The sequence below is a fragment of the Choloepus didactylus genome, chromosome 7 (genome assembly GCF_015220235.1).
Source record: "Choloepus didactylus isolate mChoDid1 chromosome 7, mChoDid1.pri, whole genome shotgun sequence".
NCBI lineage: Eukaryota > Metazoa > Chordata > Mammalia > Pilosa > Megalonychidae > Choloepus > Choloepus didactylus.
The window spans coordinates 153842654-153870231 of NC_051313.1; the positions used below are offsets into that span (position 1 = coordinate 153842654).

The following is a 27578-nucleotide window of genomic DNA, read 5'->3' on the forward strand; positions in this document are numbered from 1 at the left end:
ATGACCATCCAGGAGAAGAAGGGAGTCTCCATCCAGGCAGGCAATAGGATGACCATCCAGGAGAAGTATGGAGGCTCCATCCAGGGAGGCAATAGATGTCCATCCAGGAGAATTACGGAGTCTCCATCCAGGTAGGCAATAGATGACCATCCAGGAGAATTATGGAGTCTCCATCCAGGCAGGCAATAGATGTCCATCCAGGAGAAGAAGGGAGTCTCCATCCAGGCAGGCAATAGGTGTCCATCCAGGAGAATTATGGAGTCTCCATCCAGGCAGGCAATAGATGTCCATACAGGAGAAGAAGGGAGTCTCCATCCAGGTAGGCAATAGATGACCATCCAGGAGAATTATGGAGTCTCCATCCAGGCAGGCAATAGATGTCCATCCAGGAGAAGAAGGGAGTCTCCATCCAGGCAGGCAATAGGTGTCCATCCAGGAGAAGAAGGGAGTCTCCATCCAGGCAGGCAATAGATGTCCATCCAGGAGAATTACGGAGTCTCCATCCAGGCAGGCAATAGATGTCCATCCAGGAGAATTACGGAGTCTCCATCCAGGTAGGCAATAGATGACCATCCAGGAGAATTACGGAGTCTCCATCCAGGCAGGCAATAGATGTCCATCCAGGAGAATTACGGAGTCTCCATCCAGGCAGGCAATAGGTGTCCAACCAGGAGAAGTATGGAGGCTCCATCCAGGGAGGCAATAGGGTGACCTCAACAGCCTTCCCTCAGACAATTCCTGCTCCCTCAAGGCAGTAGGTTAGGAAGGCAAGAGACCTCTGCCCACCAGTCTTCTACCCACCCCCAACACTCTATCTTCTTCTCTTCTTTTCATACTGTCCTACAAGTGCCATTTCCCCTTCCCTGCTGTTCTTTTCTTCTGCCCACATGCTAATGAAACTAATAGACTTACCTTTACATTTAATATATTTTCTTTCATGTTTCATTTATTGAAAACACAGTAACCCTGCTAATTTTGAAGGCCTAGACCAAATTCTACTTTTCTGTGTGAATTTCTTCTTTTCACCAGCCGAAGTGGACTTGCCTTCCTCTGAGGGCCGTAGACCTATGGGCATGGAATCCTTATCACTCCTGCCAGCTTCATCACAGATCATCATGTAGAGCTACTTGTTACACTTCATGGCATCCTAAACAAATTCTTAGAAATCTGAGGATATAAACTAGAGTTTGTACTTATCTATAACATGGGAAGGAAAGGAAGAGGAGATAAGGAAGGGAGGAAGGAAAGAAAGAAGGATGGAAGGAAGGAAGGAAGGAAGGATAGCTGGACTGGTTAGATGAGCCATGATACTAGTAACTCTAGTGAGAATGGGTATGCCACCCTCTGTACCTGGTTACTAGGGAGGAGGAGTGAGCCATATCAAATGTTGCACTGTATGTGATGACAGATTGTAAATTATAAAGCTCTATATCAACGGGAGCAGCTAAGATAACAATTTAAGATAATATTTGTAGACTGACATTTCTCAGTCTTCATGATCAGTCCCTTAAGATATAAACTACTGTTGTCATGTCCCCCATCCCCACCACCACCACATGTTGGCAGGTGTCTAATGCAACGCAAACAGAAAGAATCTATTTACACCCCAAACATCTCAATACATAGAGCTGGAAAACTAGGTGCAGAAAAAAAAAATGTGTATCCAAGCCCAGCAATCACTTATTAAAAGGTGAGGTGGATATATAGACCTTTTACCCCAAGGCTTATATAGACAAAACTAGAGGAAAATGTAAGTATAAAATATATTACATTTCAAGGCAGGAAGAGTCCATTCAGAAACGTTTAAAGAGGCACAAAACTAAGTCTTGTGAGGAACCTGTCAAGCTCTGTTCCCTGGAAAAGCGGAAAGGAAAGTTTAGAAGGATTAACTATGCAGGCAGGTTTTTACTTTAACAAACCTAGTTAGTTTGTGAAGCAAACTGCTGCTAGAATTTTTTCCACTGGGTTCTGATAATTTCTACTGATTTTCTCTAATTGCCCCTTTCTGCTGAGACTTTGAGTTTCAGTACTTTTCAGGAATATGGCCTTCATGATAGTGACAGTGAACTCTATTAGCAAATCTCTACATCTCTTGGGTGCCTATGGCAGTCTTCCACACACAAAGACCAAGGGTTTGTCCAGAGGGGCTCCCAGATAGATTCTAGTTCTGACCCACTCGTTGCTATGCATATAGCCTGATATGGCCTGGGGAGAGGCTCTCTGCCTCAAACCCAGCTTGTAATGGAATGAGATGTCAGTACTCATCACTTGCTCATGTAATCCTTGAACTTAGATATAAATACATCAAAGGTTTGGAAGAGATCTTAGTAAGCCCTGAGAACAGAGCTCAGATTTGTGTATGACACCACCCCAAACCAAAAATCTGAAGGATGCTTTCATTTCCAAATTCAGGGTCATTGGACACAAGGCTGACAGTGAAATGTGCCCCAGTATTCAAAATGAGGATGGCTCAGCTCAAACAGTGAAGGGTGTCAGCCTGTGAAAATACATCAGTTAAAAAAAAAACAAAACTCATTGAACTTACTGCAAATTCAATCCATTCAGTTCCCCTGTAAAGTGAGTTTATAGAGCATATGGAACTTGCTGACCGCTTGGGATATTGCAAAGACAGATTTGTTGTTGATGGAGAATATTATGCTCTTTTCCCTATTTCCTACTTCAAATTTATTATTTTCTTCTTTTAAAATATATTTTACAGAGAGTGAAGTTTGGATCAAACCCAAACTTTAATCTTTAAATTTTATTTTAGAACATATTGTAACACTTGAAAATAAATGTTGAAGCATTTGTTCTCTTTTAACTAAACCATAACAAAGAATTTAAAATAAACTTTCTGAGATACTTATCAATTATAGGGTGTACAAAAATTCTGCAAATACATGAAAATTTTATTTAAAACAGCATGTTATTTACATTATCAAAAATATATATATTCAACTCAACATCCGGATGGCTTTTCAGACAAAGTACCTCTAAATTTAAAGCCATGGATCCCATTGTTAATCTGAAAAAAAAAAAAAAAATTTCATGTCAGAGTGCTCAAATAATGAAAACATGATGGGGGGAAGTATATTTATTGTACCTTTTTTCACAGAGAAAGTTGGACCTACTGCTCTAAATTTATAGTTACTTTACCTGAAATGGTGTCTGGAGGCTGAAGAAAAACCTATTAGGCACATTACTTGAAAATGTGACCAATACACTATTTAAAATATTTACCCTCTGTTTCCAGACTTTTCAGACAGCCTGTATATTATTTTGGCACAGATAGCAGAGCATTTTACATACTAATGAATCACGTATGTGTTGCAAAATTGCTGCCCAACACAGGCTAAAGACGTGAATGCTCATTTTGTTCTACAGAAACAAACTAATTAGGGCAAGAGACAGGACATAGAAGTTCTCTGAAGCCTCCAGTAAAGAGCTTGAACAAAACTCAGAACGACACCCCCAGGGATTAGGTCTGACAGGCATATGGTTACTGAAGCTCTGGGATCCTCAACAATGTATCACATAGGTGTCGATGGCTAGCACCAGGTCTCTGTTGAATCGTGTGTTCATTTATCCATCCCTCAGCCAGGCACAGAGCTAGGCATCCTAATCCAGGAAGCTCTGCTTGTTGGTAGGCATGAAATGCCTAAAAGGCACAACCCATAGTGAAATGTAGCTGTATTCTCAGAGCTAATGGGCTTCTCTCAACTCTCCAAGGATGTGTGCCCAAAGGGTGCCTTTCCCACTGAGCACCCGATGCACAAGGCTGGCTCCTCCATAAACAGCTCCCTGCACCTTTCAGGGCAGCCCCTGCAGCTCCCTGGCTGGGGACCGTCCTACAGTCATTGGAAGATGCTGTTGTTTTGCTGCCTCTCGCCAAGGAGGGAGCACTAAACAGAGCTGGTGCCCTCACTCTTAAATTCTAAACTCATATAAGCATTACCCAGAGTAAACGCACATCAGATTTTAATCTCTGATTGGTTATATTACACAAATCTGGACTAATTTATCTGATTAGATTGTGAATGGGCAATATTAAAATTTGCTAATTGCCCAACATCACCTTAATTGGTTTAAGAGGATTGATCCTGCAATCCCAACCAAGTCACCCCAATCCAGTTCACCTTCTCAACCAGAAATCCTTCCTCCCCAGGCATTCAAACTGACACTTAAATCTAAGCATACATCTTTCCATAGTTACAGTAACCCATGGCTATATCCCATTGCAATTTCTCCTCTTCAGTTCAGTGTTTTCCCAGGGTGTTATCTCAAGAGTCTTCCCCTCACTCAAAACCACCTCTACCTCAGAATCTCCACTAACATGCTCTCTATCATGTCAGGCAATCAGCCCTTCGCACTTCCCAAAACTGTACAAAGTCTTGTCACCATAATATTAGCTTATAAATACCAAAATCAAGGTCTAAAAGAAGTGGCAATCTAAGAGTTAAACATCAGAACCATGAGAAAAACTCAACAGAGAACTCCAACCACTGAATCATTATAAATGTAAAACCCATGTCACCCTCCTGGGTGCCTCCCTCCCCAAGTTTACATTGAATATTACTCCAGGGTAATTTCCCTAATGTATCAGCTAAACTGCAGGATTAGCCATGTTGACAAAGACCCAAAATAATAGCCTGCCCTAGTATGAGGTTCTGTGCTGTGAAGTTTCTAGAGGCTCAGGCTCCTGCCTTGATGTTCTGCTGTCTGAAAAGCATTGCCTTCATCCACGTGAACATTTCCTCCAAGGCCACATTCACTCAATAGGAAGGAGGCAGGCAGAAGCAGAGACGGTGTCCTTTCTCTTCTAGGCAAAGCACCGACATGGCTGACACCAGTTCTGTTCCCTCGGCTAGAACTGAGGGACGTGGTGAACTAGGAGTGGGGGCTGGGAAGGAAGTCTGTAGTTTGTTCTGCAAAACATCTGATCGCTGTGGTAAATGATAGAAAGGAAACAATGAGGAGGCTCTGCCATATACCAAAACACTTCTTCACGTTGAAAGCCAAATTATACCAAATATCTACTGTCCCATAAAATATAGTACATAATGAATGAAAGTTCAGCTTGAATTGCAAACCATTCCTAAGCAGACTCTGATCTATCCATCCTTCACTACCAGTTCAGGCTGTCAGGAGCCCCTGAAATGATCTCTCTACCTCCCTGGCAGCCTGGGGCACTCCCCACCTCCTCCTTGTTATGCAACCCACGATGCTGTCTCCCTCTGGATCCTTTGCCCTCACTGCAGGCCCTCTTCATCTACTCACTCATCCATACCTACCCTGTACACTCACTTCTTAGCACCCCAGGGGAACCCCCCCCAAGCAAAAACCTTCAAATATCCATCCTCAGGTCTCCTCTCGATCTCACAGGGAAAACCAGAAGCTCTGGGGGTTCATGCTCCCAGAAGCAGCCATGAACCAATGTTGGAGGAGCACTGGAAATAAATACTCCACCTGGTGTAGTCGTCCTTGGGTAGACTACACCAGGTGTGTTCTGTCCCTTTTCCCAGTAGAATGGTCGGCAGAATTGAGCTCCAAGTGCCTAGCTTGATAACACACCTTTGGTTAGCCTCCTTCCCCTCCCTCTCACACTCTTTCACCCCCCCCACCCATGCTTCCTGGCATCATTCCTAAATAAACCAGCAGCCCCCAAATCCTTGTCTCTGTGCCGGCTTCTGGAGAAACTCAAACCGACACAATCATGTGCTGTTTTCCCCGCCTGCCTGGAGTATGGACAATACAAATGTTTCATCTCATTATGTCACATCCCCAGGGCGTGGTGCACAGTAGGTGCTTAACAGATGCTGGGGGCTCCTCAGAACTGACCCTATTGGTATCTCAGGTTTTTTCCCTCTCTGTTCTAAAACCAGTGTAGAGATTTGTTAGTACAACACCAAATTGCTATGAAGTGGTCACTGAAAACTTGGAAATCGACAGCCGTGTCTATGACCACTTGGCAACAGACACAGAAGTATTCTCCCACGTTGACAAAGAACAAAGCTATTTGCTTTGGTTTCATCACCATCGCTTCATTAGGCAGTAGAAAAGTTAGGCTCTCCACCGAATTCATTTTTCACTAAGCTTTGTTTACTTTCTGTTAAATGAACATGCTAATTTGCTGTAATAAAAGTCATGGTTTACATGAACTTCCCATCATCCAATGCTCTCCCAAATGTTAGCAATTTAAAACATGTACCAAATGGTTCTGTTTATAGAGCAACAGGAGTGCCTACTCAGAGCAGCTTAATATCCCTGGAACACAGATCTGATCCTCCCTCCTTCCTTCCCTGCCCTACACGCCTTTTTTTCCTCTTCTTCAGCCACAGAAAGAAGCCACAGGGATGCAGGAGCTGCATGCTGTTTGGATTTGCAACACCTCATTTTTTATCTCCCCAGTTCAAACAGAAAAGAAAATATATACTATTAAATTTTTTTAGAAAGTCTGGGTTTAGAGAAAAATCATGCAGAAAGTACATAGTTCCAAATGCCGCACATCGCACACATACCCTACTATTAACATTTTGCAATAGTGTGATACCTTGGTTGCAATTGATGAAAAAACATTATGATGATGATATTAATTATAGCCCATAGTTATAGTTCACATTAGGGTTCACTGTTGCTGTTGTACAGTCCTATGGTGTTTGTTTGTTTGTTTGTTTGTTTCATTTTGTTCTAGTAACACATACAACCTAAAATATCTCCTTTTTACCACATTCAAATACATTATTCCACTGTGGTAATTACATTCACGATGTTGTGCTACCATCACTACTATCAATTACCGAAACTTTTCTGTCACTCCAAACAGGAACTCTACCAATTCAACATTAATTCTCCATTCCTTACTCCATCCCAGCCCTGGTAATCTGCATTCTATCTTCTGAATATGAATTTTCTTATTCTAAATATTTTATATAAGTGAGATCATACAATATTTATACTGAAGGTTCATCCACATTATCAGAACTGAATTCTTTTCATGGCTGAATAATATTACATGGTATAGATATGCCACATTTTTTTATCCATTTACCTGTTGATAGACTCTTGGGTTGCTTCCATCATTTGGCAACTGTGAATAATGCCACTATGAACATCGGTGTGAAAATATCTGCTTGAATCCATGCTTTCAATACTTTGGGGTATATATCTAGAAGTTGGATTGCCGGGTCATATGGTAATTCTATACTTCGCCTTCTGAAGAACCGTCAAACTCTTCCACAGCAGCTGCACTATTTTACATTCCCACCAACAATGAAGGAGTGTTTGTTTCTCCACATCCTCTCCAACACTTGTAATTTTCCATTTTTTTAATTGTAGCCATTCTACTGGTATGAAATGGTATCTCACTGTGGTTTTGATTTGCTTTTCCCTAATGATATTGAGCCTCTTTTCATGTTTTTATTGGCAAATTGCCTAAATTCTTTGGAGAAATGGCTGTTCAAGTCTTTTGCCCATTTTAAAATAGGGATTGTGTGACTTTTTGTTGTTGATTTCTTTGTAAATTCTGGATATTAAACCCTTATTGGATATGTGGCTTCCAAATATTTTCTCCCATTCTGAAGGTTGTCTTTTTGCTTTCATGATGAATTTTTTTGATGCATGAAATTTTTTCATTTTGAAGAAGTCCCATTTATCCATTTTTTCTTTTGTTGCTCATGTTTTTGGTGTAAAGTCTAAGAAACCATTGTCCAACACAAGGTCCTAAAGAGGCTTCTTTATGTTTTCTTCTAGAAGTTCTACAGTTTTGGTTTTTATGTTTAGGAATTTGATCCATTTTGAATTAACTTTTGTATATGTTATGAGGTAGAGGTCCACCTTCATTTTTTTGCATGTGGATATCCTATTTTCCCAGCATCATTGGTTAAAGAGACTATTCTTTCCACACCTTTGTCAAAAAACAGTTGACCATATGTGTGAGAGTTGATATCTGAACTCTCAATTCAATTCCATTAGTTGATATAGACATTACCAGGTTGTTATAACTACTGTAGCTTTGTAATAAGTCTTAAAATCGGGATTGTGAGCCCTCCAAATTTGCTCTTTTTTTTTTTCAAAATGGTTTTGGCTATTTGGACCCCTTATCCTTCCTTGTAAATTTGATGATTGGCTTTTCCTTTTCTGCAAAGGCGGCCAATGAATTTTAATTGAGTTTGTATTGACTCTAAATCACTTCGGGTAGAATTAATATCATAACAATATTTAGTCTTCCAATTTATGAACTTGGAATGTCCTTCCATTTATTTAATTTTCTTGGATTTCTTTCAGCAATATTTTATAGTTTTCCATATATAAATCCTTTAAATTCATGATTAAATTTATTCCTAGATATTTGATTCTTTTGGTTGCTACTGTAAATGAAATTTTTTTCTTGATTTCCTCTTCAGATTGTTCACTGCCAGTGTACAGATCTTTGCATGTTGATCTCCTACCCTGCCACTTTGCTGAATTCCTTTATTAGCTCTAGTAGCATTCTGTGGATTTTCTATATATCCGATCATTTCATCTGCAAATAGGAAGAGTTTTACTTCTTCCTTTCCAATTTGGCAAATTGTCTAAGTTCTTTGGAGAAATGGCTATTGAAGTCTTTTCATTCTTTTTCTTGCCTAATTGCTCTGGCTAGAACTTCTAATACAATGTTGAATAACAGCATGACAGTGGTCTTCCGTGTCTTATTCCTGATCTCAGAAGGAAAGCTTTCTGTCTTTGAACATTGAGTATGACTTTAGCTGGGAGTTTTTCATATATGCCATTATCGTGTTGAGGAAGTTTCCTTCTCCCACAAGTGTTTTTATCATGAAAGGATGTTGGATTTTTGTCTAATGCCTTTTTCTGTATTAATTTAAACTATCATGTGTTTTTTTCCCTTCTTTCTATTAATGTGATATATTACCTTAATTGATTTTTTTATATTGAACCATACTTGAATACCTGGAAGGTGTATAATTATTTTAATGTGCTGTTGGGTTTTATTTGCTTGTATTTTGTTGAGGATTTATGCATCTGTATTCATAATGGAGATTGGTCTGTAATTTTCCTTTCTTGTGCTAGCTTGTGGTGATGGCCTCATAGAATGAGTTTCAAAGTTTCCTTTCTCTCCAATTTTTTGGAAGAGTTTGAGCATGATTGGTGTTAATTCTTCTTGTAATGTTTGGTACAATTCACCAGAGAAAGCCATCTGTTATGAGGCTCTTTTTAATTGGTTGGGAGGTTTTTGATTACTGATTCACCTCTTTACTCGTTATGGGTCTGGTGAGACCTTCTACTTCTTCTTGACTTAGTGTAAGTAGTTTGTGTATTTCTAGGAATTTTTCCATGTCATCTAGGTTATCTAATTTGTCGGCATACAGTTGTTCATAGTCTCCTCTTATAATCCTTTTTATTTCTGTGGTGCCAGTAGAAATGTCCCATCTTTCATTTCTGATTTTATTTGTGTCTTCTTTCTTATTTTCTTTGTCAGTCCAGCTAAAGATTTGTCAATTTTATCAATCTTCTCAAAGTTTGGTCTTTTTAGTCTCTCTATTGTCTTTTATTATCCATTTCATTTATCTCTACTCTAATCTTTGTTATTTCCTTCTGTCTGCTCATTTTTGGGTTTGGTTTGCTCTTTTTCCTCAAATCTCCAACTGTTAGCTTAGGTTGCTTATTTGAGATCTTTCTTCCTTTTTATTTTTTTTTTCTTTTTTAATTTATTTATCAAAAAAATAAAAAAAACAAGCAAACAATAAAAAAACACCATTTCAAACAAAACCCAAACAAAGGATTAAGAAAAACAAATAACCTAAAATAACTATATTGCTTCCAACATGTTGCTACCATACCCCAAGAAAACTAACAAGGCATAACTGAACAAAGGAACAAGAAAAACAAATAACCTAAAATAACTACACTGCTTCCAACATGTTCCTACCCTACCCCCCAAAAATTAACAAACCATAGTCTTTCCTGAGCATTCCCATAACATTAAGAGTACCCTCCATAACTTATTTGTTCTTATTAGAGTATCATTCCCCCTCCACTATTTGCTGTCTATCACTAGGTCACCTACATTCTACAATATAAACCATTTATTTTACATTCTTCACAGAGTTCACATTAAAGGTAACATACAATATCTCTTTTTGTGCCTGGCTTATCTCACTCAGCATTATATCTTCAAGGTTCATCCATGCTGTCATATGTTTCACAGCCTCATTCCTTCTTACTGCTGTATAGTATTCCATGCCACTGTCTATATACCACATTATGTTTATCCACTCATCTGCTGAAGGACATTTGGATTGTTTCCATCTCTTGGCAATTGTGAATAATGCTGCTATGAACATTGGTGTGCAAATACCTGTTCATGGCACTGCTTTCAGATCTTCTGGGTATATACCAAGAAGTGAAATTGCTGGATCAAAGGGTAACTCTGTATTTAGTTTTCTAAGGAACCCTTCCTTCCTTTTTAATGTGAGCATTTAGAGATACAATCTCCCCCTCAGCATTGCCTTGCTGCAGCCTTTTAGTTTTCTTAAGTTGTGGTTTCATTTTCATTTCCCTCAAGATATTTCCTAAATTCCATTGTGATCTCTTCTCTGACCCACTGGATGCTTAAGAGTGCATGGTTGTGAGGCGGGGCAAGACGGCGGACTGGTGAGGTGTATGTTTTAGTTACTCCTCCAGGAAAGTAGGTAGAAAGCCAGGAACTGCGTGGACTGGACACCACAGAGCAATCTGGCTTTGGACATACTTCATACAACACTCATGAAAATGTGGAACAGCTGAGATCAGTGAAATCTGTAAGTTTTTGCGGCCAGGGGACCCGCGCCCATCCCTGCGAGGCTCAGTCCCGTGGGAGGAGGGGCTGTCAGCTCCGGGAAGGAGAAGGGAGAACTGCAGAGGCTGCTCTTATCGGAAACTCATTCTGCTGATCCAAACTCCAACCATAGATAGACTGAGACCAGACACCAGAGAATCTGAGAGCAGCCAGCGCAGCAGAGAGGAGACAGGTATAGAAAAAAACAGCACGAAAAACTCCAAAATAAAAGCGGAGGATTTTTGGAGTTCTGGTGAACATAGAAAGTGGAAGGGCAGAGCTCAGGCCCTGAGGCGCATATGCAAATCCCGAAGAAAAGCTGATCTCTCTGCCCTGTGGACCTTTCCTTAATGGCCCTAATTGCTTTGTCTCTTAGCATTTCAATAACCCATTAGATCTCTGAGAAGGGCCCTTTGTTTTTGTTTTGGTTTTTGTTTTTGTGGTTTTTTTTAATCCTTTTTTCTTTTTGTAAAAAATTACTCTAAGAAGCCCAATACAGAAAGCTTCAAAGACTTGCAATTTGGGCAGGTCAAGACAAGAGCAGAACTAAGAGAGCTCTGAGACAAAAGGCAATAATCCAGTGGCTGAGAAAATTCACTATACACCACAACTTTCCAAGAAAAGGGGGGTGTCCACTCACAGCCATCATCCTGGTGGACAGGAAACACTCCTGCCCATCGCCAGCCCCATAGCCCAGAGCTGCCCCACACAACCCAGTGTGACAGAAGCACTTCAAATAACAGGCACACACCACAAAACTGCGCGTGGACATTAGCCTTCCCTGCAACCTCTGCTGATTGTCCCAGAGCTGGGAAGGTGGAGCAGTGTGAATTAACAAAGCCCCATTCAGCCATCATTTCAGCAGACTGGGAGCCTCCCTACACAGCCCAGCAGCCCAGAACCGCCCTGGGGGGACGGCACTCACCTGTGACATAGAACAGTCATCCCTCAACAGAGGACCAGGGGGTGCACAGCCTGCAATAGGGACCCACTTGCAAGTCTCAGGAGCCATACGCCAATACCAAGGACTTGTGGGTCAGTGGCAGAGACAAACTGTGGCAGGACTGAACTGAAGGATTAGACTATTGCAGCAGATTTAAAACTCCAGGATCACCAGAGAGATTTGATTGTTAGAGCCACCCCCCCTCCCTGACTGCCCAGAAACACGCCCCATATACAGGGCAAGCAACACCAACTACACACGCAAGCTTGGTACACCAACTGGACCCCACAAGACTCACTCCCCCACTCACCACAAAGGCAAAGCAGGGGAGAACTGGCTTCTGGAGAACAGGTGGCTCGTGGACGCCACCTGCTGGTTAGTTAGAGAAAGTGTACTCCACGAAGCTGTAGATCTGATAAATTAGAGATAAGAACTTCAATTGGTCTACACATCCTAAAAGAACCCTATCAAGTTCAGCAAATGCCAAGAGGCCAAAAACAACAAAAAATTATAAAGCATATGAAAAAACTAGACGATATGGATAACCCAAGCCCAAGCACCCAAATCAAAAGATCAGAAGAGACACAGCACCTAGAGCAGCTACTCAAAGAACTAAAGATGAACAATGAGACCATAGTACAGAATACAAAGGATATCAAGAACACCCTAGAAGAGCATGAAGAAGACATTGCAAGACTAAATAAAAAAATAGACGATCTTATGGAAATTAAAGAAACTGTTGACCAAATTAAAAAGATTCTGAACACTCATAGTACAAGACTAGAGGAAGTTGAACAACAAATCAGTGACCTGGAAGATGACAGAATGGAAAATGAAAGCATAAAAGAAAGAATGGGGAAAAAAAATTGAAAAAATCGAAACGGACCTCAGGGATATGATAGATAATATAAAACGTCCTAATATAAGACTTATTGGTGTCCCAGAAGGGGAAGAAAAGGGTAAAGGTCTAGGAAGAGTATTCAAAGAAACTGTTGGGGAAAACTTCCCAAATCTTCTAAACAACATAAATACACAAATCATAAATGCTCAGCGAACTCCAAATAGAATAAATCCAAATAAACCCACTCCGAGACATATTCTGATCACACTGTTAAACACGGAAGAGAAGGAGCAAGTTCTGAAAGCAGCAAGAGAAAAGCAATTCACCACATACAAAGGAAACAGCATAAGACTAAGTAGTGACTACTCAGCAGCCACCATGGAGGCGAGAAGGCAGTGGCATGATATATTTAAAATGCTGAGTGAGAAAAATCTCCAACCAAGAATACTTTATCCAGCAAAGCTCTCCTTCAAATCTGAGGGAGAGCTTAAATTTTTCACAGACAAACAAATGCTGAGAGAATTTGCTAACAAGAGACCTGCCCTACTGGAGATACTAAAGGGAGCCCTACAGACAGAGAAACAAAGAAAGGACAGAGGGACTTGGAGAAAGGTTCAATACTAAAGAGATTTGGCATGGGTACAATAAAGGATATTAATAGAGAGAGGGGAAAAATATATATGACAAACATAAACCAAAGGATAAGACAGCTGATTCAAGAAATGCCTTCACGGTTATAACATTGAATGTAAATGGATTAAACTCCCCAATTAAAAGATATAGATTCGCAGAATGGATCAAAAAAAATGAACCATCAATATGTTGCATACAAGAGACTCATCTTAGACACAGGGACACAAAGAAATTGAAAGTGAAAGGATGGAAAAAATATTTCATGCAAGCTACAGCCAAAAGAAAGCAGGTGTAGCAATATTAATCTCAGATAAAATAGACTTTAAATGCAGGGATGTTTTGAGAGACAAAGAAGGCCACTACATACTAATAAAAGGGGCAATTCAACAAGAAGAAATAACAATCATAAATGTCTATGCACCCAATCAAGGTGCCACAAAATACATGAGAGAAACACTGGTAAAACTAAAGGAAGCAATTGATGTTTCCACAATAATTGTGGGAGACTTCAACACATCACTTTCTCCTATAGATAGATCAACCAGACAGAAGACCAATAAGGAAATTGAAAACCTAAACAATCTGATAAATGAATTAGATTTAACAGACATATACAGAACATTACATCCCAAATCACCAGGATACACATACTTTTCTAGTGCTCACGGAAATTTCTCCAGAATAGATCATATGCTGGGACATAAAACAAGCCTCAATAAATTTCAAAAGATTGAAATTATTCAAAGCACATTCTCTGACCACAATGGAATACAATTAGAAGTCAATAACCATCAGAGACTTAGAAAATTCACAAATACCTGGAGGTTAAACAACACACTCCTAAACAATCAGTGGATTAAAGAAGAAATAGCAAGAGAAATTGCTAAATATGTGGAGACAAATGAAAATGAGAACACAACATACCAAAACCTATGGGATGCAGCAAAAGCAGTGCTGAGGGGGAAATTTATAGCACTAAACGCATATATTAAAAAGGAAGAAAGAGCCAAAATCAAAGAACTAATGGATCTACTGAAGAAGCTAGAAAATGAACAGCAAACCAATCCTAAACCAAGTAGAAGAAAAGAAATAACAAGGATTAAAACAGAAATAAATGACATAGAGAACAAAAAAACAATAGAGAGGATAAATATCACCAAAAGTTGGTTCTTTGAGAAGATCAAGCCCCTAGCTAGACTGACAAAATCAAAAAGAGAGAAGACCCATATAAACAAAACAATGAATGAAAAAGGTGACATAACTGCAGATCCTGAAGAAATTAAAAAAATTATAAGAGGATACTATGAACAACTGTATGGCAACAAACTGGATAATGTAGAAGAAATGGACAATTTCCTGGAAACATATGAACAACCTAGACTGACCAGGGAAGAGATAGAAGACCTCAATCAACCCATCACAAGCAAAGAGATCCAATCAGTCATCAAAAATCTTCCCACAAATAAATGCCCAGGGCCAGATGGCATCACAGGGGAATACTACCAAACTTTCCAGAAAGAACTGACACCAATCTTACTCAAACTCTTTCAAAACATTGAAGAAAATGGAACACTACCTAACTCATTTTATGAAGCTAACATCAATCTAATACCAAAACCAGGCAAAGATGCTGCAAAAAAGGAAAACTACCGGCCAATCTCCCTAATGAATATAGATGCAAAAATCCTCAACAAAATACTTGCAATTCGAATCCAAAGACACATTAAAAAAATCATACACCATGACCAAGTGGGGTTTATTCCAGGCATGCAAGGATGGTTCAACATAAGAAAATCAATCAATGTATTAAGACACATTAAAAATTCAAAAGGGAAAAATCAAATGATCATCTCAATAGATGCTGAAAAAGCATTTGACAAAATCAAACATCCCTTTTTGATAAAAACACTTCAAAAGGTAGGAATTGAAGGAAACTTCCTCAACATGATAAAGAGCATTTATGAAAAACCCACAGCCAGCATAGTACTCAATGGTGAGAGACTGAAAGCCTTCCCTCTAAGACCAGGAACAAGACAAGGATGCCCACTGTCACCACTGTCATTCAACATTGTGCTGGAAGTGCTAGCCAGGGCAATCCGGCAAGACAAAGAAATAAAAGGCATCCAAATTGGAAAAGAAGAAGTAAAACTGTCATTGTTTGCAGATGATATGATCTTATATCTGGAAAACTCTGAGAAATCGACGATACAGCTACTAGAGCTAATAAACAAATTTAGCAAAGTAGCGGGATACAAGGTTAATGCACATAAGTCAGTAATGTTTGTATATGCTAGAAATGAACAAACTGAAGAGACACTCAAGAAAAAGAAACCGTTTTCAATAGCAACTAAAAAAATCAAGTACCTAGGAATAAACTTAACCAAAGATGTAAAAGACCTATACAAAGAAAACTACATAACTCTACTAAAAGAAATAGAAGGGGACCTTAAAAGATGGAAAAATATTCCATGTTCATCGATAGGAAGGCTAAATGTCATTAAGATGTCAATTCTACCCAAACTCATCTACAGATTCAATGCAATCCAATCAAAATTCCAACAACCTACTTTGCAGACTTGGAAAAGCTAGTTATCAAATTTATTTGGAAAGGGAAGATGCCTCGAATTGCTAAAGACACTCTAAAAAAGAAAAACGAAGTGGGAGGACTTACACTCCCTGACTTTGAAGCTTATTATAAAGCCACAGTTGCCAAAACAGCATGGTACTGGCACAAAGATAGACATATAGATCAATGGAATCAAATTGAGAATTCAGAGATAGACCCTCAGATCTATGGCTGACTGATCTTTGATAAGGCCCCCAAAGTCACTGAACTGAGTCATAATGGTCTATTCAACAAATGGGGCTGGGAGAGTTGGATATCCATATCCAAAAGAATGAAAGAGGACCCCTACCTCACCCCCTACACAAAAATTAACTCAAAATGGATGAAAGATCTCAATATAAAAGAAAGTACCATAAGACTCCTAGAAGATAATGTAGGAAAACATCTTCAAGACCTTGTATTAAGCGGCCACTTCCTAGACTTTACACCCAAAGCACAAGCAACAAAAGAGAAAATAGATAAATGGGAATTCCTCAAGCTTAGAAGTTTCTGCACCTCAAAGGAATTTCTCAAAAAGGTAAAGAGGCAGCCAACTCAATGGGAAAAAATTTTTGGAAACCATGTATCTGACAAAAGACTGATATCTTGCATATATAAAGAAATCCCACAACTCAATGACAGTAGTACAGACAGCCCAATTATAAAATGGGCAAAGGATATGAAAAGACAGTTCTCTGAAGAGGAAATACAAATGGCCAAGAAACACATGAAAAAATGTTCAGCTTCACTAGCTATTAGAGAGATGCAAATTAAGACCACAATGAGATACCATCTAACACCGATTAGAATGGCTGCCATTAAACAAACAGGAAACTACAAATGCTGGAGGGGATGTGGAGAAATTGGAACTCTTATTCATTGTTGGTGGGACTGTATAATGGTTCAGCCACTCTGGAAGTCAGTCTGGCAGTTCCTTAGAAAACTAGAAATAGAGTTACCATTCGATCCAGCAATTGCACTTCTCGGTATATACCTGGAAGATCGGAAAGCAGTGACACGAGCAGATATCTGCACGCCAATGTTCATAGCAGCATTATTCACAATTGCCAAGAGATGGAAACAACCCAAATGTCCTTCAACAGATGAGTGGATAAATAAAATGTGGTATATACACACGATGGAATACTACACGGCAGTAAGAAGGAACGACCTTGTGAAACATATGACAACATGGATGAACCTTGAAGACATAATGCTGTGTGAAATAAGCCAGGCACAGAAAGAGAAATATTATATGCTACCCCTAATGTGAACTTTGAAAAATGTAAAACGAATGGTTTATAATGTCGAATGTAGGGGAACTAGCAATAGAGAGCAATTAAGGAAGGGGTAACAGTAATTCAAGAAGTACAGATATGCTATTTAATGTTCTGGGGATGCCCAGGAGTGACTATGGTCTGTTAATTTCTGATGGATATAGTAGGAGCAAGTTCACATTAATGTTGCTATATTATGTAACTTTCTTGGGGTAAAGTAAGAACAGGTTGGAAGTAAAGCAGTTACCTTAGGTTAATTGTCTTTTTCTTACTCCCTTGTTACGGTCTCTTTGAAATGTTCTTTTATTGTATGTTTTTCTTTTTTTTTTTTCTTTTTTTTTTTTTAATTTTTTTTCCATACAGTTGATTTAAAAAGGAAAGAAGGTTAAAAATGAGAAGGAAAAACAAGGAAAAAAATATCTACTGCCCCCTTGAGGAGCCTGTGGAGAATGCAGGGGTATTCGCCTACCCCACCTCAATGGTTGCTAACATGACCACAGACATAGGGGACTGGTGGTTTGATGGGTTGAGCCCTCTACCATAAGTTTTACCCTTGGGAAGATGGTTGCTGCAGGGGAGAGGCTAGGCCTCCCTATAATTGTGCCTAAGAGCCTCCTCCCGAATGCCTCTTTGTTGCTCAGATGTGGCCCTGTCTCTCTAGCTAAGCCAACTTGAAAGGTGAAATCACTGCCCTCCCCCCTACGTGGGATCAGACACCCAGGGGAGTGAATCTCCCTGGCAACGTGGAATATGACTCCCGGGGAGGAATGTAGACCTGTCATCGTGGGACGGAGAACATCTTCTTGACCAAAAGGGGGAAATGAAAGGAAATGAAATAAGCTTCAGTGGCAGAGAGATTCCAAAACGAGCCGAGAGATCACTCTGGTGGGCACTCTTACGCACACTTTAGACAACCCTTTTTAGGTTCTAAAGAATTGGGGTAGCTGGTGGTGGATACCTGAAGCTATCAAACTACAACCCAGAACCCATGAATCTCGAAGACAATTGTATAAAAATGCAGCTTATGAGGGGTGACAGTGGGATTGGGAAAACCATAAGGACCACACTCCACTTTGTCTAGTTTATGGATGGATGAGTAGAAAAATAGGGGAAGGAAACAAACAAACAAACATACAAAGGTACCCAGTGTTCTTTTTTACTTCAATTGCTCTTTTTCACTTTAATTATTATTATTATTATCTGTGTGTGTGTGCTAATGAAGGTGTCAGGGATTGATTTAGGTGATGAATGTACAACTATGTAATGGTACTGTGAACAATCAAATGTACGATTTGTTTTGTATGACTACGTGGTATGTGAATATATCTCAATAAAATGAAGTTAAAAAAAAAAAAGAGTGCATGGTTTAATTTCCCTATGTTTGTGAATTTTCCATTTCTCCCTCTGTTATTGATTTCTACCTTCATTCCATTGTGGTCAGAGAAGATACACTGTATGAATTCAATATTTTGTCATTTATTGAAACTTGTTTTGTGACCTAACATATGATCTATCCTGTAGAATGATCCATGTTCTCCAGAGAAGAATGTGTATTCTGCTGGTATTGGACGAAGTGCTCTATACATGCCTAGTTGGTTTAGAATACCACTCAGGTCTTCTATTTCCTTATTGATCCTCTGTCTATAGATGTTCTATCCATTATTGAAAGTGATGTATTGAAGTCTCCTACTCCAATATGTGCAAGGGATTACTCTGCTACCTCCAGAATAGGACCAGAGACCCACACGGGAATGCAGGCTGACACTACCCTGTGCTGGGAAGGAGTTGGGGGCAGAGCCAGCAAGGGCACCACAAGTGTCTCCTTTTTGTCAAGCTGCATTTTCCTGATTGGCACTCCCTGTTACTGTAACCATTTAACTGCTTCTGGAGTTCTGAGGAAGATGGCTCTACCAGTTTTTGCTAGTAGTTCAAAGATTCTTGAGGGGAATGAGACCTTGGAGGGCCTTATGTTGCCATCTGGGCTGGCCAGAAGCCCACTATTAAATTTTTGCAGTTATCCATGAGCATATATGTAGAAATTTTTCAAGTGTTTTGAGTTCTATAGAATCCAGAAAACTATGCCAAATCGATTCCTTTCTTGCTTTTATAACTCATCTATACTTAAAGGGATATTCAATACTTTTATTTTTGACTTGGTACCCTTAGCCCATTAAAGTGTTTTCTTCTAAAAATTATTTGCTCTTTGAGGAGCTTTGAGAACCCATTTACAATCCTTTTTAAATCCTTTTTCCCTGAAACAGGAAGTTGCATTTGGCCAAGAGTAAACACACTGTAACTAGAGTGAGGTATTACTGGTTCTACATGTGGATGTGTGTGTTATCCTATAGCATATATATATATATATATATATATATATGCATCTCATGAAGGTAAAACCTTGATCAAGACAACCACAGCAAGAATGCAATAAAATGAAAATTAGAAGCTTTAGTACCAGGAAAAAAACTAGGCTTCTTTCTGGGTCCTAAACTATAGAGGCCAAAGAAGAGGCATAATTCTAAAAATCTATAGAGGTCTCAGATTCGGGGCTTGATATTACACTTTTCCAAGTCTGGACAAATCAGCGATTGAGTCATACAGCCTGTAACCACCAATACCAGCTGGATTTTCTTACTCCTAAAATTTCATGGCACTTTTAGTCAGCACTGCTGTTTAGTGACTGAAGAAGCAGCTTCCAATGAATAGATGTTATGCATGTGGGAAAATATGCCATCCGAGCTAGAGAAAGGAAGCTGAGGTTTCCTTCTTTTTCATACTCCTTCGTATCTGTTAGCCAACACGTGGACTTCAGAAAATGCAGAAACTCTCCCATCTAATGAGATCCCAGGAATTAGAATCACGCATCCATCTTTTATGGGTCACTATTTCACTCATTTTTATGCAATTGACATGAAGTGAAATCATCATCTGAGTTCCAAGACAGCAGAATCATTTTTTCCTATCAAAGTTCAGAGATAAATCCAGTGCAGGCAAAGAAACAAAATCTGGACAATTAGCTGACTTGCCCTGGCTTTTACATCTTAAAATGGCAAATGAATTAAAGAATAAGACAGAACAACTCCTACCTAATAAACAATTGGAAAATGTTCTGAGTCAAAAATAAAATAGCATAGACCACAGATAATAGGAAGACATAACTTGATTTTTTTATTTAATTTTAAAAAATAATCTTTATTTCTCCTGGTTACAAAAATAATACATGTTTACCTTGGATAATTTGGGAAGTGCAGGGATCAAGAAGAAAAGAAAAATCATTTCTGATTCCTCTTCAGTGATTGCCACTCTCAATATTTTAGTATATTTCCTTCAAGTATGCTTTTGCTGAATGTTTACACACACACACACATCTAATGCAGAAATGTATGTGTGTACACATACACACACACACATATTATTCAAAACATCAAGAAACATCCTATTTCTGGTTGAGGGATTCTGTTTTCCTTCCCAAGAAATATCTCTACTTATTTGTGGCAAAATTAGACCCTTCAAATAAATCCAATATGTATCAAAACCCAGATTCTAGAACAGATGACTAAAGACTATTAAACAAAAACTTATTTTCATCCACAGTGCCAAGACGTAGTAGTAAATTCAACAGATTCAGACACAGAAATTCCTACTAGTTATGTGATCTTATGTGTTCATCTGCACGACACTATTCTGTCACATAAATGAATGTATTTCTTGCACTTCTGACATCATGTGTTTGATACAAAGATTAAACTATGTATAGGAAGACATCTCATTAAACTCTTTACTTTTCACCACTATGGTTGTTCTAGTTTGCTAATGCTGCCGGAATGCAAAACACCAGAGACGGATTGGCTTTTATAAAAGGGAGTTTATTTGGTTACACAGTTACAGTCTTAAGGCCATGAAGTGTCCAAGGTAACACATCAGCAATCGGGTACCTTCACTGGAGGATGGCCAATGGTGTCCAGAAAACCTCTGTTAGCTGGGAAGGCACGTGGCTGGTGTCTGCTCCAGAGTTCTGGTTTCAAAATGGCTTTCTCCCAGGACGTTCCTCTCTAGGCTGCAGTTCCTCAAAAATGTCACTTTTAGTTGCACTTGGGGTATTTGTCCTCTCTCAGCTTCTCCGGAGCAAGAGTCTGCTCCCAACGGCTCTCATCAAACTGCAGTTCCTCTCTCAGCTTCTGGGCATTCTTCAGTGTCCCTCTTGGCTGTAGCAGCTTGCTCCTTCTGTCTGAGCTTATATAGTGCTCCAGTAATTTAATTCAGACCCACCCAATGGGCGGCCAACACCTCCATGGAAATTATCCAATCAGAGTCATCACCCACAGTTGGGTGGAGGGCATCTCTTTGAAAACACTCAAAGAATTACAATCTAATCAACACTGATTGATCTGCCCACACAAGATTACATCAAAGATAATGGCATTTGGGGGACACAATACATTCAAACTGGCACAATGGTAATTTCCCTTTACATAGTCTACATTCATATTCCAGCCATCAAGTTTCAGGATAACTCTAATGTTGCTTACGAATTGTATACAGCATTTATATGACTAAACTATGATGACTGATTACAACATATTACAGTAAAAGAAAAAGCTACTAGAGATTATGAAATAATATGTGAAACAAGAATTACAGAATTGACGGTATAAACTATAAACTGATTTTACAGAAATTAGAAACGGAGAATACAGTAAGTACAGCCTCTCACCTCAGTTTCTAAGCTACTTGCAGTTATAAATGGGTCTAGAAATTAGGTCTCCCAACCAAAAGTGTAGAGCTCTTTCTCCTCACCTGCCTTTTCCAGAAGGTGTTTGGAGAAACACTAGCCCCAAAATACACCCTGAGGAGAAAGGGTTCCTTTGGGAAATAGCATACTTAACTCAGAGAGACTCATGATTAAATAGCTTTATTAATCAGCATTTTCCAAATTTATATTCTCACAGTGCCTAGAGCACCAAAATCAAAGTAGCTTGGTCAAGGAGGTATTTTTGGAATTTGAGCAGCTAAGAGAAGGAAAGGGTAGGGATTCGGTTTGATCTTTCATTTTGCTATTTTAATGGCCAATTTCTCTACAATCAATTTGCAGTTTGTAATTATTTGCATTAATGGCAGTATCTAAAGATGGAGATAATCTCAAACAGCAGGTTGCTTAAAAAAAATAATGAATTGGTTCTGGAGTGAGTTTCTGTACTTACATTGACGTATTATAAAATATATCGGAATGAATCAGACAATAATCCAAACAAGCAGATAATCTGGAGGCCTTGTAAGAAAATATGTAAACATCTTGTATGTCTTCACAACTTGGCTTCACATACAGATATGCACATATCCTTTATTCTGGGAATTCAAATAGAAAATAAAGCTCACCATAAAGATGTCACTCAGGCAAAAGAAAAATGCAAATCTATCTTTTCCAATTACTCTTTCTGATCTACTCCAGACTAGGAAATATCTCTTTTTTTTAATTAGAGAAGTTGTAGGTTTATAGAAAAATCATAAATACAGACTTCCCATATACCCCACTTCACACAGACAACTTTCCCTATTATTAACACTAATGTCTAATGTCTATCTTTTTAAAAGATAAAACAAAGAATGTTACTCTTGTGCTCAAAAACTTCACTGACTCTTGATTCCAAAGATTAAGAGCCACATTCTGGCATAGTTTGAAGGTCTTTCCAAATCTGGCTTCAACCCACACCTGACTATATAGGGTGTTTCAAAAAGGGGAATCTCTGGACTTCCCTACCCTTTCCTTTGTCCCTTTGCCTGCATGGTCGTCTCTTCTTTAGATAGGTTGTATTGGTTTCCAACTGCTGCAGTAACAAATCACCACCAATCAAGTGGCTTCAAACACAAATTTATTACCTTACAGTCAGCAGGCAAAAAGTCTGACACAATTCTCACCAAGCTAAAATCAAGGTAGCAGCAGGGCTCACTCCTTTCTCCAGGCTCCAGGGGAGGTCTCATTTCCTCGTCTTTTCCAGCTTTTGAAGTCTGCTGCATTTCTTCGGTCATAGCCTCCTTTCTCTGTCTTCAAAGCCAGCAAGGTTGCATCTCCCTGACCATTCTTCTGGAGTACCAAATCAGATTAAATTTACCAAGATCCATGGTAGAAGAATATTTTCACACTTTCCCTACAATCTTTTTAATAATTATAAATATGTGTTAAAAAATCAAAAATAGACACTAAAAATCTGCCCATATCAGCAGACAGGAAACAGTAGGAAACCACAGGCTCACTGGGTAGGAGATTTAATGAAAGGACCATTTATAAATGTGTGGGAAACCAGGAGGGATGCAGCACCTCTGGGCTAATGACAGCAGGGAGATTTTATTACTCTCTGACTTGAAGGGGGAAGGGGAGAGAGAAATTTCTGGAACCCAGAGAAGAACATCTGACAGGAGCTGTGGCCCAGTGGAGGGACTTCACTCTCCTCATTGCACAATATCCTGCTGATGCTTCCAGTTAACACAGCATAAATAGAAAAAAAGAAATGATATAGATGGACCAGAAGTCAATGAAATAGAAAGCATAAAACAATAGAGAAAATCAATGGAGAAAAAAAAAAGCTGATTATTTAAGAGGATCAACAAAATGGATCAATCTCTAGCCAGATGATTGGGGAAAAAAATGGAAGACACAAATTACAGATATCAAGAATGAGAGAGTAGATTTCTCTATAGATCTACAGGCACTAAAAAGGATTATAAGAGAATATTATAAACAACTTCATGCTGATAAATTCTACAATTTTAGATGAAATGGACAAATTCCTTGAAAGATACTCAAGATGAAATAGAAGCCAAGATGGCCTTATTGGTGAACTCTACCAAACATTTAAGTTATAAACAATACTAATTCTACACAATCATGTCCAGAAAATAAAAGAGGAGGGAACACTTCCTAACTTATTTTATTTTATAAGACCAGCATTACCGTAATGCCAAAACCAAACAAAGACATTACAAGAAATGAAAAATGCAGACCAATATCTTTCATGAATGGAGATGCAAAACTGATTAACAAAATATTAACAAACTGAATGCAGCAATATTTTTAAAAGATAATACATCGTTGCCAAGTGGGATTTATCTTAGGAATGCAAGGCTGGTTCAACATTCAAAAATCAATCAATGTGCCTGGCACCATCTCCTCCTCCTTTTGTCCCTCAACCCACCCCTCACTCACGCAGTGCCTGGGAGGGGGCAAGTGCCAGCTGAGGGTTTCACCTCTCCTCCCACAGGTGCCACAGCTCAGCTCCCTGTGGTGTCTCTTGCATCCTCCCCCTCACCAGGACTTTACATAGCTATCTAGTCCTCGGCTGCCTACTCCTTTGGAAGCATGGGTGGTGGTTCCATGCACGTGGGGGCAAAAGAGGCACCTTCCACAAACCCAGCAGCCATGTAGCTCCACCTGTCACAGTGTGTCTGCCTCCTCTGTCCACTTCATGTCCTCACCCTCCTCCCACAGGCTCAGCAGCAGCCATGTGCCTGCCCTGGCAGAATCTGACTGCCTGCTGGAGGGCAAGAGTACCTCACCATGCAGAACCTCGAGGAACATTAAGTCTGCCTGCACAAGGTATGCCCTGGAGGAGGCCTGCAGTTAGCTGGAGATGAAGATCCACAACTGGTACCAGAAAGAGGGTCCTGGACCCTTCTTCAACTACAATCATTATTTCAAGACCATTCAAGACTTGCAGGACAAGATTTTTGGTGCCACCACTGAGAACTCCAAGATGGTCTGCAGTTCAACAACAGCTGCAGATGACATCCGGACCAAGTTGACAGTGGAGCAGGCCTTGCACCTGTGTGTGGAGGCCACCATCAATGGCCTGCTCAGGTTGCTTACGCGGTGACCTTGGCAAGAGCAGACATGGAGATGAGAATTGAAGGCCTGACGGAGGAGCTGCCCTATCTCAAGAAGAACCAGCAGGAGGGAATCAGGCTCTGAGGGGCCAGGAGGGTGGCCAGGTCAGTGTGGAGGTGGATTTGGCTCACGGCATCGACCGAGCCAAGATCCTGGGCAACATGAGAAGCCAGCAGGAGGTCATGGCTGAGAAGCACTGGAAGGTTGCTGAGTCTAGATCAGGAGCCGAACCAAGATGCCGAACAAGGAGGTCACTAGTCGCACGGAGCAGCTCCAAATGAGCAAGATGGGACACTGACCTGCAGCACACCCTCCAGGGTCTCAAGACTGAGCTCCTGGAAGGCACTCAGGCAGAAACCTGGGCCGATTCAGGGCTCAGGGGGCGCAGGTCCCGGCGCTCATGTTGACACGGAGCTGACAGAACCAGGAGTTCCAGGCACTCCTGGACATCAAATTGCAGCTAGAGCAGATCACCACCGACTGTAGCCTGCTCCAGGGCCAGGACACCGGCTACACAAGCTGCTCACCCCCAAGGCCCTTCCAGCCCTCCCGCAGAGATTCCCCTGGGCTGGAGCACAGAAACGGAGGGAACTTACCCCTCTTTCCCTCCGACTTGCCAACGAAACTTCCAAGGAGGTGGAAAAAAAAAATCAGTCAGTGTAATTCCCCATATTAGCATACTAAATAGAAAAAAAAATCTATTTATCTGAATAGATGCAGGAAAGCCATTTAATAAAATGCAATTTCGATTTGCTATATTAAAAAAACTCTCTGAATAAGGAATAGAAGGAAACATCGTTAATGTTAAAGGGCAGCGTGAGAAACTTAACACCCACGATGCTTAATCCAGAAGGACTGAGTACTTTCCTTCTAATAACAGGAACAAGGTAACAATATCTACTTTTACCACTCCTACTTAACATTGTAATGGAAGTCCGAGCCAGTACATTACAGAAAGGAAAAAGAAATAAAAGACATACCAATTGGAAAGGAAGAAATCAACTCTCCTTATTTGCAGAAAAATGACTGTCTTTTTAGATAATATACTAAAATGTTCTTAGGCTTATTAAATGAGTTAAGCAAAGTCACAGAATACAAGATTAATATACAAAACAATTATATTTCCATGCACTAATCACAAACAACTGGAGACGGAAATTTCAAAATATTTTATGATAGAAAAAATTATGAAATACTTAGGGATACATTTAACAAAAGACGTGCAAGGCGTATATCCTAAAACTACAAAACTTTGCTGAGATAAGTTAAAGAATCCCTGAAGGGTTTCCCCGGGGCTGTAGCCTCCTCGCGCTGCTCCGACGCCCTGCGCCACCGCAGGCTGCACCGCGCGAGCTTCGCGGGACTCCCAGGCGCGCGCCAGCCTCGCCACCTTCGTGCTGGGGATCTCGCTGCTTGCGCTGCCCCTGCTCTCGCGCGCGGCGCTGCAGGGACGCACCCGGGCGGCGCTCGTCTTAGCCGGAATCCACGCGCTGCTGCGGCTCTGCCTGCCGTCGCCTTACCGTGTAACCATTGAGTTTGTTTCTTTGGCTTTGTCTTTGGCTGCGGAGTGCTGCGAAGTCTTAGCCAGTTTTCTTGGAATCACTTTGGCTGGTACATGTGCTCCCTGTCGTTATTCCACTATTCCGAAAATTTAGCGCCAGCCGCCAATAATCCCAAGAGTCTGTCCTTGGATTTCTTTCTCCTGCATCACAGTTTGGAGTATACCTTAGCTGCCCTTTCTTCTTCGAATCAGTTCACACTTGAAAATACCTTTTGGCCTGAACTGAACTGAACTGGTGGTCTTCGGAGAATGTCCTAGGAAAGGGGCGATGTTTACAGCTGGTTCCGATTTCAACCACATGGTGTAGAATGAAGAAATCAGACCGTCTCACCCTGGTGACGAGCGGCTTGGTGACGCCTGGTTTAGGAACCCTTCCTGCACAGGGTGGTTTTAACGGAGTATCGCGACCCGGGTGGTGTTTTGCAACCCAATCTGTGGTGTTGGCTATGCTTTGATCGCTTGGAGATTTTTCCAAGATCCAACCGAAGAAGAAATCTCACCAATTCACTTTTCACAATTCACTCTCCTTTGGAGAGGAGTACCTGGAGTATAAAAGAGGGTGCCCACAGGCCTGCATTTCATAAAGGAAGTCAAGGCGGAGCCAAGATGGGCAGAGCCGAGGGGTCTCCGACTCCGCCACATGGACGAGACTGCCTCCGGCCAGCCACTCTGCAGGGTGAATTTTCTCAACCATTTTATGTTACCCGTTACTCTTCTGGAATGTCACTCAAGGCCAAGTAGTGAGAAGCCTTTAGAACCAAAGAGCCCAGTGGAGCCATTTATTCTCCTGATGAATTAAGTCGGAAGTAGATTAAAGATGAACAAGGAGCAAACAATTGTTTGTACAAACTCTAAACAATTTAAACCTTAACTCTGCATTTCCAACCCCCAAACAAGCCCCTGACACCCTATATTCTATAAGTTTGCTTATTCTAAATATTTCCTGTTAGTAGGATCATGCAGTATTTGTCCTTTTGTATATGGCATATTTCAATCAGCATAATGTCCTCAATATTCATTCATTCA

General features: G+C 40.2%; 2 pseudogenes; both read left to right on the top strand.

Annotated features, from left to right (window-relative positions):
• On the top strand, positions 1-25667 carry LOC119540860 (annotated as a pseudogene).
• Positions 25668-25792: 125 nt separating this feature from the next.
• On the top strand, positions 25793-27351 carry LOC119540861 (annotated as a pseudogene).
• The last annotated feature ends 227 nt before the right edge of the window (positions 27352-27578 follow it).